At 40.7% G+C, this 15286-nt stretch overlaps 1 long non-coding RNA gene across 1 annotated transcript; it reads right to left on the reverse strand.

Moving 5' to 3' along the window:
* Positions 1-7031: 7031 nt before the first annotated feature.
* On the reverse strand, positions 7032-8633 carry LOC145792198 (uncharacterized). The gene is made up of 2 exons (XR_014331575.1): positions 7869-8633; positions 7032-7599 (listed from the first exon to the last, which is right to left on the reverse strand). It is a non-coding gene; the product is annotated as an uncharacterized LOC145792198 (long non-coding RNA).
* Between the last annotated feature and the right edge of the window lie 6653 nt (positions 8634-15286).

The following is a 15286-nucleotide window of genomic DNA, read 5'->3' on the forward strand; positions in this document are numbered from 1 at the left end:
AAACCACCCTCGGTAATACATGCTGGGTCTCACCACTCTCACCACTCTCAAAGCTAGCAAGTAGACTACTAAGTTCACTTCGCCCTCGCGAATCATACCCCGGTGGCAAAACACTACCAACCCGGTCTCCCAAGAAATGGAACCACTCCCCGCTCAAGGTACACAATGTAACCCTCTGGCGGTAGCAATCAATAACAGCCCGGTATGACGATAACCAGTCCATACCCAAAATAACATCAAAACCCTTCATGGGCATGACAACAAACGGAAAAGGAAGCCTATAGTCGGCGACCTCTATATCACATCCTCTAACACCCTGTTTCAGAATCAACTCACCACCCAAAGGCGATACCACACAAATAGGAGATGCTAACTGTGCTAACTCCAATTCCAAAACAGATGCAAATGCAGCAGATACAAAAGAATGAGATGCACCCGTGTCTATCAACACATTAGCAACTGAGTTGCAAAACAGAAAAGTACCTCTCACTACTGATGGAGCCGGTACTAAATCCTGCGCGGTAACAGCATACACGCGCCCCGTAGGCCCCTGGTCTACCTGCTCACCTCTCGGAGCAAAAGACTGCTGCACAGACTGGGATGACGAAGCTCCCGGATTGGCCCTCGAGGCCTGCACAGACTGAGCTGGCTGAAAACCCTGCGTCTGCCTAGAACCAGACGCTCCCGAAGTGGCACTCAACTGTGGGCAAAACCTCTTCATGTGCCCAGGTTGTCCACACTGATAACAAGTCAAGAGCTGCCCCCTGCCCAAACTCTGACTCTGCGGTCTAGCTGAAGAAGAAGCAGCTTTCTGACCCCCACCCTTCTGCGGGCAAACCGAAACCTTGTGACCCAGCTGGCCACACTTGTAACAAGTGAATTCTCCCTGACTGCCTCTCCCCGAGCCTACACTAGGCACTGGAAAGGTCGATCTAGAGACTGCACCCTGAGACTGCTGAGGGTTATTACCCTTCTGTCTCCTGCCATCACTCTGACTATCCTGGCTCCTCTTGGAGCCTCTCTGACCCTCATCCTCCTCCTGCATCATAAGCTCCATATGAGCTGCAGCGTCCACTAGGTGTCTATATTCTCGAATATAAGACCCACCAATTCTCAACTTAAGGCCCCGCCTCAATTTCCGCTCAAACTCATAGCAACGGCGTTCCTCAGACGCCACCAGTTCAAGTGCAAACCTAGACAGACTGGTAAAAGTAGCCTCAAACTCGGCCACTGACAAGCCCTGCTGATTAAGCCGGCTAAACTGATCCCTCAGCTTCTCCCTAGCTGCTGCGGACAAAAACCTCTCCTGAAAAGCATTCACAAACGCCTCCCAAGTACCACCAACACGAGCTTTCTCGTACTTCCACCATTGACCCGCATCTCCCTTCAGTTGAAAGGATGCCAAGGTCACTTTCAGTGCTCCGTCCTCGATGCCAAGCATCTCAAACGTCTTCGTTGTCTGTTCGAGCCATTCATCTGCCTTAAGCGGCTCTTTAGGATCCCCGATAAACTCGTCCGGATTACACCGGAAGAACTCCCTCTTCAAGAAGGAAGGCCCTGTCTCAGCTGCCTGATTCCCAGCTCTAAGAATACCTAAAGCTCCTGCTATCTCTCTGGCCAAGGCACCCATAGCCTGCTGACCTACTGGCTCGGCCACATTGGCCTGCCCAACTCCCTCCTGCACTGCCGGAATCTCACCCTGTAACGGTACTTCCTGCCTCGCAGGTCTACCACGCCTAGCACCTCTTCCTCGTCCTGACATCCTAATAAAGGCAACACAGAACGTTAGCACATTCATAGGTGTGCCGAAACTAAACTCTCACGTCCTAATGCATGGACAACTGTAATTCACTCCACATAAGCACATAAACACATAAGCATTTACGAATTTCATTTCCGGATAATAATAGTCCCGAGGCGTTACTAGAGTTCCGGTTAGAAACAGCATTGATCAAGTGCTTTTCCAACAAGACTCCCAGAAACTCAAGGATCCAATCAATATCCCAGAAATTAAATCCCATACACACATAGTCACATAAACATGTTATCACTTAAGCACATAACATATGATACCACATTTAAGTCTCTATCAAGCGAGACAAACCCATTGTGATCCTAATCACTTCCCACGTACCCAAAGTATTCGAACCCGGTACGCTCTGATACCAAGTTGTAACGCCCTCAAAATAATAACAATAAACCCATCAATAAGACATGCGTTTACATTTAAACCAACTGCATTCCTTTCATTCATTAGATTACCAAGACATAAGTATTACATGTTAACCTCATAACAAAATGCCCTACGGGCTTACAGCTTTCCAAGTTAACACTTGGTTACAACAAAGAGTTCTAACTCGTTTACACATTAAGCCCTTGGCTTGAAATTACATGTAATACATCAAAAGTAAAACGACAAAACTATGCCCGCCACTAGCCTCCCAGCTATGTCCTTGGAGGTGGCATGCTCCCTGCACCTGAAAATGATATTCCCATATAGGGTGAGCCACAGCCCAGTAGAAATACACTAAACCAACCATGGACAATGACTAAAACGTTAGCAATTGATAGTTGGTCAACACTGATACAATCACATAAATTACATATTTATGTCACGACTTACAAGTCCCAATTACTTTTCATTTTCCCCTTTTCAACAGATAAGCATGCTAGCTCTATCATCATTTCCACAGATATGTATAAAAACTATATCTCACATTCAGATAAGCATAAAAGCTATATCCACATTCTCAACAGATATGTATATCAACAATATCCACAGATAAGCATACAAGCTGTATCCACACTCTACAACAGATATGTATATCAACAATATCCACAGATAAGCATACAAGCTGTATCCACACTTCACTTCACAAAGATAAGCATATGAGCTCTATCTTCACTTCTCTAGACAAGCATATGAGCTCTGTCTACGGAGTTCATCCCCTATCTCCTCCCAATACCTATCCGGTTTAGAGGTACATCCCCTATCTTCCCCTAAACCGCGGAGTACATCCCCTATCTCCTCCTCTACACATAACGTATATAAACACATTGGTTCTATATACAATCACACAATACACACAATTAATGTATTCTATCAACCGTCAAGTTCCATGACACATTCCATTGATTAGTTTCCGTTTACCTAATCATCATGCATTGTCTACAACAATCTCGACTATCCTCCACCGATAGCCCAAAGCAGTTATTTCTAAAACAGAAAATAAATGCACAAATGGATATTCAATCAACATTTCATTTCCTCATTTCTCACTAATTAATTATCCCAATTAATTAAACAATGTAATTAGGCCATTTTCCATAATTACCATTTCAACCCTTAGGTCCCATTTTCATCAATGATTCAACAATCATTCCATTTTTCTATGCCAAACATGCATCTAGGTTTATTATGAATAAAACCCCAACCTTTGTAAAAATTACACAAAAGCCCCAAACCTTTACAAGATTACCAAACCAAGCCCAACATCTCAAAATACCAAAATTTAAAGACAAAACCCATAGAGAGGAGTAGGTTATCCCTACCTCAAATTCGGAGTTCCAAAGGAGAAGACGACAAAACCCAACGTGCTCCAAAACCCGAGATTTTCAGATTAAAATGAAGCCCTCGACGATCAACAACTTTTTTGTAAAGGCCAAAGGTGAGTAAATCACTCCTACTAGATCAAAACCTAGAGAGAAGGTAGAGTCTAGAGTGAGAGGCTCAACAATGGTGATTTTGGAAAAGTAAGAGAGAGAAGAGAAAGTGAAAAAGTGATTTGAAAAGTCACAATTTCGGGACTTTAACCCAGGTCTCCGCTCGAGCGTAAAACACCCCGCTCGAGCGGTCACTCACAGACTTCCGCTCGAGCGGCCAACCTCCCGCTCGAGCTCAGAATGCACTCGCTCAGCACATTTGCAGAACCAGGCCTCCGCTCGAGCTCCCAACCCTACGCTCGAGCTCACAACACTGTACAACAAGATACTGGATGGATGTAATCTACGCTCGAGCGCCAACACCTCCGCTCGAGCGTACAGGCCAAAAATCTGGGCAACTAGTTTTGGTTTCTAAACTCAACCAACCTGTAACAAACCCGCTCAACACATCCTATAACTCAAATACAAAGTAAGAAAGGATGTAAACAAGATAATAAACAACTACCAACATCCACGGACACATGTCCGGATCACTATACAACAAGGGTAAACCTGGGATCGCTATAACTTGCCTTTAAAAATTTTCTCTCCCAACCCGTTGGGCTACACTTCCATATTCTAGATTCGTACACATTAAATTTTGGACCCACTTTGTTAATGGTTGGTGTCACCTTGACTTTTGTTATGTGAGCTACGAAGTCAGATCATCATCCATGGGCCATGGTTCACCATTGAGCTGCATAAATGCATGTTGACCCAATTGCTCACTCTAAAAAATCAAGCCTTTACATGAACATAAACTAAAGAACTTATTGTAATAATGTGTTGGGCAAATTACACAAATAGTTCCTATAGTTTGGGTCTTGTGTCATTTTGGTCCCTGACTTTTCAATTGTGACACATTTGACCCTGAATTTTGAATCTTGTTCCAAATAAAGACAATTGAATATATAATTAGATTTTTCAAGGGTAAAATTGTCAATTTGATAAAATATAAACTAATTTGACAAAAATAAATGTCAAACAAATATTTTTGAATTTTTAAAAATTATTTCTATCTACTAAAAATAAAATTATGTAAAATTGATAAATCTTTTAGACATTTATTTATTTTTTTTTACAAAATTAATTTTTATTATGTGTTTGGATGATGATCATATAAAATTAATTTTAAAAAATTAATCATGTAATTTTTATTAATTTTACATAATTTTATCATTGGTGGATAAAAATAATTTTAAAAAAATTAAAAATATTTTTTTGACATTTATTTTTATCAAATTAGTTTATATTTTATCAAATTGACGATTTTACCCTTGAAAAATCTAATAATATTTTCAATTGTCCTTATTTGGAACAAGATTCAAAATTTAGGGTCAAATGTGTCACAATTGAAAAGTCAGGGACCAAAGTGACACAAGTCCCAAACTATAGGGGTTATTAGTGTAATTAACCCTAATGTGTTTCTTACTATTCCAACAGCACAATTGCTTATTCATATTGAAAAAATAATAATAATAAAATTTAAACTTTTATTATTATTATTATTGTCAGCTATGAAGTATGGGTACTTTGAAAAAAATATGATACCCGTACCAGATACTTACCGGTATATGATACCTCTTATAGTACTTCTGCATACGTACTGGATACACGAAACACGTACCCAAATTTTTTCTTCTCAATTTTTAACGTACCTAGATGTACTTAGTATATATCCAAACCGTATCGTAATTCAATTGAAACAATATTTTCTTCTATTACAGAGATAAAACTCATTTAGCTAGATTTCTTTTTTACTTTTTGTTTTATGCGTAGTATGATTTTAAAATAAAATTATGGTTTGTAAGTTATTTAATATATTGACATTTAATTTTGATTAATATATTTACTTTTGGCATTAAATGTTAATTGTAGGTTGGACCTTAACAAATTAAAATATTTAATTAATTTTTACGTTATTCTAAACTAAAAATAAATATTTTTTTACAAGCATCCCGAGCCGTACCCCTACCTTATTTTTTTTGAATTTTACTGTATTGACATACCTGTATCGTACTAGTACCAATACTCATTCATACCCATGCTTCATAAATTGTTAGGATATTGAACTATGAGTAGCATACCCTTCCACCTCTTATTGTCATTTTATATGAGAATGAGATCATTCATCTCAACGATCATCTTCAATGGTTACTCAAATCTTCTATTAAATTTGAATTTGATAAAAAATGAGTTCTTTTCCTACTCTAACGATTGCATAAATAGGTATCAAATTGAGAATTTCACTTTTCTTTCATCAAACTGAAGATAATGTGCCTTTTATCAAATTACTGTTCATTACCGTTGCCGGATGTCCCGCCAGATGTTCTCTTACATGACTATAGCAATGTGACATGATAATATATATATATATATATATATTTTTCATGTGTTTGTTTGGCGATGAAGTACTGGAATATGTATCACCGATTTGAAATTTTGTATTTAAATACAAAAGAGGCTTCTGGATTAACACTTCTTTCAAAACTCTATATTCACTTTTAATCCATAAGCTTTTCAAACATACATAGCTTGATAGATATGCATATAAGGGTGTAACTTGATTCGGCTCAATCTAATTCAATTCGAATTTTTTTAAGATTTTAGTAATATATTTTTGAATTGAGTGCGGATTTGAGGAGAAATTATAATGTTTGAATTAAATTTGAGATAAACAGAGAAACTGAGCAATCTGAACGACTTAAAATCTTCATTAAATGATGTTAAAATTATCTAAATCGTTAGATCATCTCACTAATTAGAATAAAGGTTGAGACCCCCTTGACACCTTTTAGTTTTGATTGGTCAACTTTTCCTTTTTTTTTTTTTTTTTTTTTCTCTTTTCACCCAATCCCCAACCTCCATGTGTGTGAGGGGGTTGTGGGGGTGGGTGTTTTAAGGGGTCTAAATCAATGCCCCACTAATTATTATACATCCAAGTAATACAATACAATACAATACAAAATTCTAACATTTTATTTTCTCTCACATAAATGACAAAGATTATCGGAATAATGCATTGGTACCTCAATTCTCATCTCTCTTTCATTATAAAAATAATTTTGTTTTGATTAGTTTTAAGGAATTTATTTATTTATTTATTTTTCTGTAAACACCTATTTTTTGCAAATAGAATTCTAAACAAGTGTTAATGAGACACAAGGAATAAGAGGCTTATTGAAATCAAAACACTTTTTATTTAGCTGAATTCAAAATATTATTTTTTAAACATTTTTTAACTATTTCCAAGACAATTTGCCACAAAGACATTCATTAGCATTTGCCTTTTCAAAAATAACAATTATTTTCGTGCAAAATAAAAATGATTGTCAAACTTTTCATTGCTTGTATTTCTTAAAACATGAAAAGCAAAAATAAAAGAAAACAAAAACACAACCAAAAACGACTTTTCTTTTCTTTTCCTTTTCCCTTCTTTTTTTGGTTGGTAAAGAGCGAAATCATTGCCACCTTGAAAAGACAATAATAATACATTAATAGAACATCATGTTAGTAACATCACCTTAATTGTGATGTGAAACTAGTACTACATGACAGCACTCCCTAAACAGTCTTCATGGTGCTAAGCTCCTCCATTAGAATTTGGTGTCCACTATGATAGGTCTCTAGTTTGCTTCCAAACAAACTGATATCATCTGCAACTGCAAGCTCTATAAGTTTAGGGTTTACTTTTTTTTTGAAGCACTTGTTGAATCACTACACGCGGTAGTTTAAGGTCCATATGCTTATAACTGAAGCACTGGTTGAATCAGGGCTTCCCCCGTAGTTAAGCTCCATGAAGAAACCCGCTCCTTCGCCCCTAGCTAGTCTTCCCGGATTAACACAAATGCACTTCACTTGCTCTTCTCCGTCATTTTTATCCCCAATTGACAACACCTGTCCGCATAGGAGATGAAGAGTTAAATTTCATTCATACAATCCAATCTGCTCTAAGCTAGATAAGAAAGAAAACTGGGTTGCAAGCAGAATTTATGTACAAAAAAGTCCACTAGAATGGCGTGTCAATGGCAGTTTTGAAATAGCAAGTCACTTTTATGAGTCTTTTGATTTGAAATGAATGAATATCATTTTGACACATCATTTTGTATAACTATTCTATTTCGTATATCCATCATTACTTTGATATAACTAGAACTATCATTTACCTTCACGAAATGAGCCAAGTCAGAGGATAGGATTAGGATATCTAGATTACAAGGGATCTGAAGAGCCTCTGGAGCGAGAGAAAAATCCACGGGAGTATCTTCCATTGGTGGGTATAGAGGATAGAAGCTGTTTTCAAAAAGTAACCGTCTTTTCAATTGTTTAAACTTCTTAAATATCAAATACAGAAATTTCCATTAAGAGAATAATAAACACATGCCTGTGCTGGCTAACTAGATGATTTGCAAGTCTATTCATGCGCTGCTTGGATCCCCCAGATGGATTCCGTGAGATCTCCTCTCTGCTAAGTTGTTTGAGAACATCTACAGTGCAACAACCTACCTTGATCTGAAAACCCAAAATGTGATTGAAAACTAATTAGAGACTTGTACAATGTGTTTTAACTCAAAATGCTTCAAACCATTGTTTTAGAATTTAAAATAATAAGATTAAACATATTCCCTTGGGAGAACCTTAACTAGATTCTTTCTAATTCCATGTTGCTCTTCCAAATTGTATTCATCTCAAGTTTAGGGCATTCTGCTAATTAGTGTGTTTTTACTCCAAAAGTACGGTTTCAAGCTTTTTTGTGGTGCATGAGATTGATATAATGCAAAAAAATTTCATCTCATCAATGCATTTTGAAGAATTCGGAGGAGCACACACAAACATGAAATTAATGTCTACAAGTACGAACAATCATAATTTAAGAATAAAGGCAATTAGTGATTACCTCATTTGCACTGAAAATCCCCGGATTTGTAAGACTGATTATTTTGAACAAATCTCAGAGATGCATTTGTAATTTATTTTAAAATAATTGAGTCATGACCAAATAAAAAATATTTTAAATTATAATTAAAATAATACCATAACTAATTGAAGTAGCTCCCCATAACTGAAAATTACAAAAGTTGTAACTAAGGTACATGATACACCCTCCAATAGAATTTTCTTTACGTAATTTCTGTAACGCCCTCAAAACAATAACAATAAACCCACCAGATAAGACATGCATTTACATTTAAACTATCCACATTCCTTTCATTCATTAGAATTCCGTTACATAAGTATTACACGTTAATCTCATAACAAAATGCCCTACGGGCTTACAGCTTTCCAAGTTAACACTTGGTTACAACAAAGGGGTTCTAACTCGTTTACACATTAAGCCCTTGGCTTGAAATTACATGTAATAAATCAAAGTAAAACGACAAAACTATGCCCGCCACAAGCCTCCCAGCTATGTCCTTGGAGGTGGCATGCTTCCTGCACCTGAAAATGATATTCCCATATAGGGTGAGCCACAGCCCAGTAGAAATACACTAAACCAACCATGGACAATGACTAAAACATTAGCAATTGATAGTTGGTCAACACTGATACAGTCACATAAATAACATATTTATGTCAACGACTTACAAGTCCCAATTACTTTTCATTTTCCTTTTAACAACAGATAAGCATACTAGCTCTATCATCATTTCCACAGATATGTATAAAAACTATATCTCACATTCAGATAAGCATAAAAGCTATATCCACATTCTCAACAGATATGTATATCAACAATATCCACAGATAAGCATACAAGCTGTATCCACACTCTACAACAGATATGTATATCAACAATATCCACAGATAAGCATACAAGCTGTATCCACACTTCACTTCACAAAGATAAGCATATGAGCTCTATCTTCACTTCTCTAGACAAGCATATGAGCTCTGTCTACGGAGTACATCCCCTATCTCCTCCAAATACCTATCCGGTTTAGAGGTCCATCCCCTATCTTCCCCTAAACCGCGGAGTACATCCCCTATCTCCTCCTCTACACATAACGCATATAAACACATTGGTTCTATATACAATCACACAATACAAACAATTAATGTATTCTAGCAACTGTCAAATTCCATAACACATTCCATTGATTAGTTTCAGTTTGCCTAATCAACATACATTGTCTACAACAATCACGACTATCCTCCACCGATAGCCCCAAGCAGTTATTTCTAAAACAGAAAATAAATGCGCAAATGGATATTCAATCAACATTTCATTTCCTCATTTCTCACCAATTAATTATCCCACCAATTAATTATCCCAATTAATTAATCAATGTAATTAGGCCATTTTCCATAATTACCATTTCAACCCTTAGGTCCCATTTTCTTCAATGATTCAGCAATCATTCCATTTTTTTTCATGCTAAACATGCATCTAGGTTTATTATGAATAAAACCCCAACTTTTGTATAATTGCACAAAAGCCCCAAACTTTCACAAAATTACCAAACCAAGCCCAACATCTCAAAATACCAAAATTTAAAGACAAAACCCATAGAGAGGAGTAGGTTATCCCTACCTCAAATTCGGAGTCCCAAAGGAGAAGACGACAAAACCCAACGTGCTCCAAAACCCGTGATTTTCAGATTAAAATGAAGCCCTCGACGATCAACAACTTTTTTGTAAAGGCCAAAGGTGAGTAAATCACTCCTACTAGATCAAAACCTAGAGAGAAGGTAGTATCTAGAGAGAAAGACTCAACAATGGTGTTTTTGGAAAAGTAAGAGAGAGAAGAGAAAGTGAAAAAGTGATTTGAAAAGTCACAATTTCGGGACTTAGACCCAGTCTTCCGCTCGAGCGTAAAACACCCCGCTCGAGCGGCCACTCACAGACTTCCGCTCGAGCGGCCAACCTCCCGCTCGAGCGCAGAATGCACTCGCCCAGCACTTTTGCAGAACCAGGCCTCCGCTCGAGCTCCCAATCCCTACGCTCGAGCTCACAACACTGCACAACAAGATACTGGATGGATGTAATCTACGCTCGAGCGCCAACACCTCCGCTCGAGCGTACAGGCCAAAAAATCTGGGCAACTAGTTTTGGTTTCTAAACTCAACCAACCTGTAACAAACCCGCTCAACACATCCTATAACTCAAATACAAAGTAAGAAAGGATGTAAACAAGATAATAAACAACTACCAACATCCACGGACACATGTCCGGATCACTATACAACAAGGGTAAACCCGGGATCGCTATAACCTCCCCCCCTTAAAGAATTTCGTCCCCGAAATTAAGCACAAGTTTTCAAAACAAGTTTTTCTCCCTTTTAATCAATGTTACACTTGAACATTCAACAATTCGACCCATTCCCGGTCATCCCATCCCTTTAACAAGAGACATATCACAATATGTAAACCACATATGTATTATCAACATGCATCAACATTATGCACTATCTTTCCAATTTCAACAATATATTCAACACATATAGTATCACATTCAACTTCCGTATGAGGCAAGTTCCAAAACATACTTCCAATAACCAAAACATTTTCAATGTTTCACAACTTAAGACATATAAAAAGCTCTTAAGTTCAACAAAATGTAAAATTTAAATACAAGATTACATATCAACAAACAAGTCCGGATATTTCTCACGGACTTCCAACTCACGTTCCCAAGTGGCTTCCTCCACTCCGTGATGTTTCCACAAGACTTTCACCAAAGGAATGGTCTTGCCACGCAGGACCTGATCCCGCCTATCCAAGACCCGAACCGGTCTCTCCTCATACGAGGCATCCTCATCTACCTCTAAATTAGTCCAATCCAACACATGTGATGGATCTGGTTCATACTTCCGAAGCATACTCACATGAAACACATCATGCACTCCGGACAACTGCGGCGGTAAGGCTAACCGATAAGCAACCTCACCTATCCTCTCAAGGATCTCAAAAGGACCAATAAACCGAGGGGACAACTTCCCACTCTTCCCAAACCTCATCAGACCTCGCCTAGGTGATATCTTCAGAAAGACATGATCACCTACCTCAAACGCCAAAGGCCTCCTCCTACGATCGGCATAACTCTTTTGTCGACTCTGGGCTGTAACAAGCCTCTTACGGATAAGCTCAACTTTCTCCGTCGTCTCCCTAACCAACTCCGGACCCAACAAAGGTGCATCACCCACCTCGGCCCAACACACTGGAGACCTACACGGTCGGCCATACAAGGCCTCAAACGGTGCCATACCGATGCTAGACTGAAAACTGTTGTTGTAGGCAAACTCTACCAATGGCAAGTGCCTCTCCCACGTCCCACTGAAGTCCAGGACACAACCCCGAAGCATATCCTCGAGGATCTGAATAGTACGCTCGGACTGCCCGTCAGTCTGAGGATGATAGGCCGTACTAAAGGTCAACTTAGTGCCCAAGGCACTCTGCAAACTCTGCCACAACCTGGCAGTAAAACGAGGATCTCTATCTGAGACGATCGTCACTGGGACCCCGTGCAATCTCACTACGTCCCGAATATACAAGTCGGCAAGATGATCTACCGAATCTCTCACGCGCATAGGAATAAAGTGCGCCGACTTAGTCAACCGGTCTACAACCACCCAAATAGCATCACTACCCCGCTGAGTCCTCGGAAGACCTACAACGAAGTCCATAGTGACATGCTCCCACTTCCACTCGGCAATAGGCAAGGGTTGCAACAAACCCGCTGGCCTCTGATGCTCGGCCTTCACTTGCTGGCAAGTAAGGCATTTTGATACGAAGACAGCCACATCTCTTTTCATACCCCGCCACCAAAACTGGCGACCCAAATCCTGATACATCTTAGTACCTCCCGGATGCACCGCAAGGCGCGAATGGTGAAACTCTCGGAGTACTTCCTCTCGGCAAGACTCCGGTACAAACAAACAGTCTCGGTATCTCACACTCAGGTCGGGATACACCGTCAAACCTTTCTCAACTTTCCCACTGGAGATCTTCTCTCGGAGGGATTCTACCTCAAGGTCACCTCTCTGTGCCTCTAACACTCTAATCATAAGTGTAGGCTGCGCAACAACAGAAAACAAGGCCGCAGCCTCAACAGATTCGCCCAGTAGCAAATCAAACTCGCCAAGTGCCCCCAACATCTCCCATTCCCGGATGGCTATACAAGCTACATCACTAATGGTTTTCCTACTAAGGGCATCGGCCACAACATTGGCCTTTCCCGGATGATAATGCAACTCAAAATCATAATCCTCGATGAACTCCATCCACCTCCTCTGCCTCAGATTCAAGTCTCTCTGTGTAAACAGATACTTCAAACTCTTATGATCCGAGAATACCTCGAACCTCTCACCATAAAGGTAGTGCCTCCAGATTTTCAAGGCAAAGATCACAGCTGCTAACTCTAGGTCATGTGTGGGGTAATTCTTCTCGTGTATTTTCAACTGACGTGAGCCATAAGCTACCACTTTTCCCTCTTGCATCAACACACAACCCAAACCCTCTCGTGAGGCATCACAATAAACCGCGTAACCCAACCCTCTCTCCGGAATAATCAACACCGGAGCGGTGGTCAATCTAATTTTCAACTCTTGGAACGACTTTTCACAAGTCTCACTCCACACAAACTTGACTCCCTTCCGAGTCAGCCTAGTCAACGGTGATGCTAACCTGGAGAAATCTTTCACAAACCGACGGTAATACCCAGCTAATCCCAGAAAACTGCGGATCTCAAACACACTCTTAGGCTGTGCCCAATCTTGCACTGCCTCAACCTTGGATGTATCAACAGACACCCCTTCCCCGGATACCACGTGGCCTAAGAATTTGACTTCCCTCAGCCAGAACTCACACTTCCCAAACTTGGCATACAACCTATGGGCTCTAAGTAACTCAAGCACCACTCTCAAGTGTTCCTCGTGCTCCTCCTTAGATGACGAATAAATAAGGATATCGTCCACAAAAACAACCACAAAGCGGTCTAAGAACTCCCGGAAAATCCGGTTCATCAAGTCCATAAAGACTGCCGGTGCATTGGTAAGCCCAAATGGCATCACCAGAAACTCATAATGGCCATACCGCGTACGGAATGCCGTCTTCGGAATATCTTCCTCCCTGACCCTCAACTGATGGTAACCCGATCTCAAGTCTATCTTAGAGAAACAACGGGAACCCTTCAACTGGTCAAACAAATCATCTATACGGGGCATAGGGTACTTATTTTTAACCGTAGCCCGATTCAACTTCCGGTAGTCTATACACAATCTCAAGGCACCATCTTTCTTTTTAACAAAGAGTGCCGGTGCTCCCCACGGTGAAACACTAGGGCGAACAAAGCCCTTATCGAGCAATTCCTGGAGCTGAACTTTCAACTCAACCAACTCTGCTGGAGCAAAACGGTAAGGTGCCATAGAAATCGGCGCCGTACCAGGCACTAAATCAATAGAGAACTCTATCTCTCGGTGAGGTGGCAAACTAACAAGATCTTCGGGAAAGACATCCGAATACTCACAAACCACCCTCGGTAACACAACCTGGGTCTCAACACACTCGCTACTCTCAAAGCTAGCAAGTAAACCACTAAGCTCACTTCGCCCTCGCGAATCAAACCCCGGTGGCAAAACACTACCAACCCGGTCTCCCAAGAAATGGAACCACTCCCCGCTCAAGGTACATAACGTGACCCTCTGGCGGTAGCAATCAATAACAGCCCGGTATGACGATAGCCAGTCCATACCCAAAATAACATTAAAACCCTTCATGGGCATGACAACAAACGAAAAAGGGAGCCTATAATCGGCGACCTCAATATCACATCCTCTAACACCCTGTTTCAGAATCAACTCACCACCCAAAGGCGATACCACACAAATAGGAGATGCTAACTGTGCTAACTCCAATTCCAAAACAGATGCAAATGCAGCAGATACAAAAGAATGAGATGCACCCGTGTCTATCAACACATTAGCAACTGAGTTGCAAAACAGAAAAGTACCTCTCACTACTGATGGAGCCGGTACTAAATCCTGCGCGGTAACAGCATACACGCGCCCCGTAGGCCCCTGGTCTACCTGCTCACCTCTCGGAGCAAAAGACTGCTGCACAGACTGGGATGACGAAGCTCCCGGATTGGCCCTCGAGGCCTGCACAGACTGAGCTGGCTGAAAACCCTGCGTCTGCCTAGAACCAGACGCTCCCGAAGTGGCACTCAACTGTGGGCAAAACCTCTTCATGTGCCCAGGTTGTCCACACTGATAACAAATCAAGAGCTGCCCCCTGCCCAAACTCTGACTCGGCGGTCTAGCTGAAGAAGAAGCAGCTTTCTGACCCCCACCCTTCTGCGGGCAAACAGAAACCTTGTGACCCAACTGGCCACACTTGTAACAAGTGAATTCTCCCTGACTGCCTCTCCCCGAGCCTACACTAGGCACTGGAAAGGTCGATCTAGAGACTGCACCCTGAGACTGCTGAGGGTTAGAACCCCTCTGCCTCCTGCCATCACTCTGACTATCCTGGCTCCTCTTGGAGCCTCTCTGACCCTCATCCTCCTCCTGCATCATAAGCTCCATATGAGCTGCAGCATCCACTAGGTGTCTATACTCTCGAATATAAGACCCACCAACTCTCAACT

Source organism: Camellia sinensis, chromosome 6 (genome assembly GCF_055761805.1).
Source record: "Camellia sinensis isolate YWXY chromosome 6, ASM5576180v1, whole genome shotgun sequence".
Lineage (NCBI taxonomy): Eukaryota > Viridiplantae > Streptophyta > Magnoliopsida > Ericales > Theaceae > Camellia > Camellia sinensis.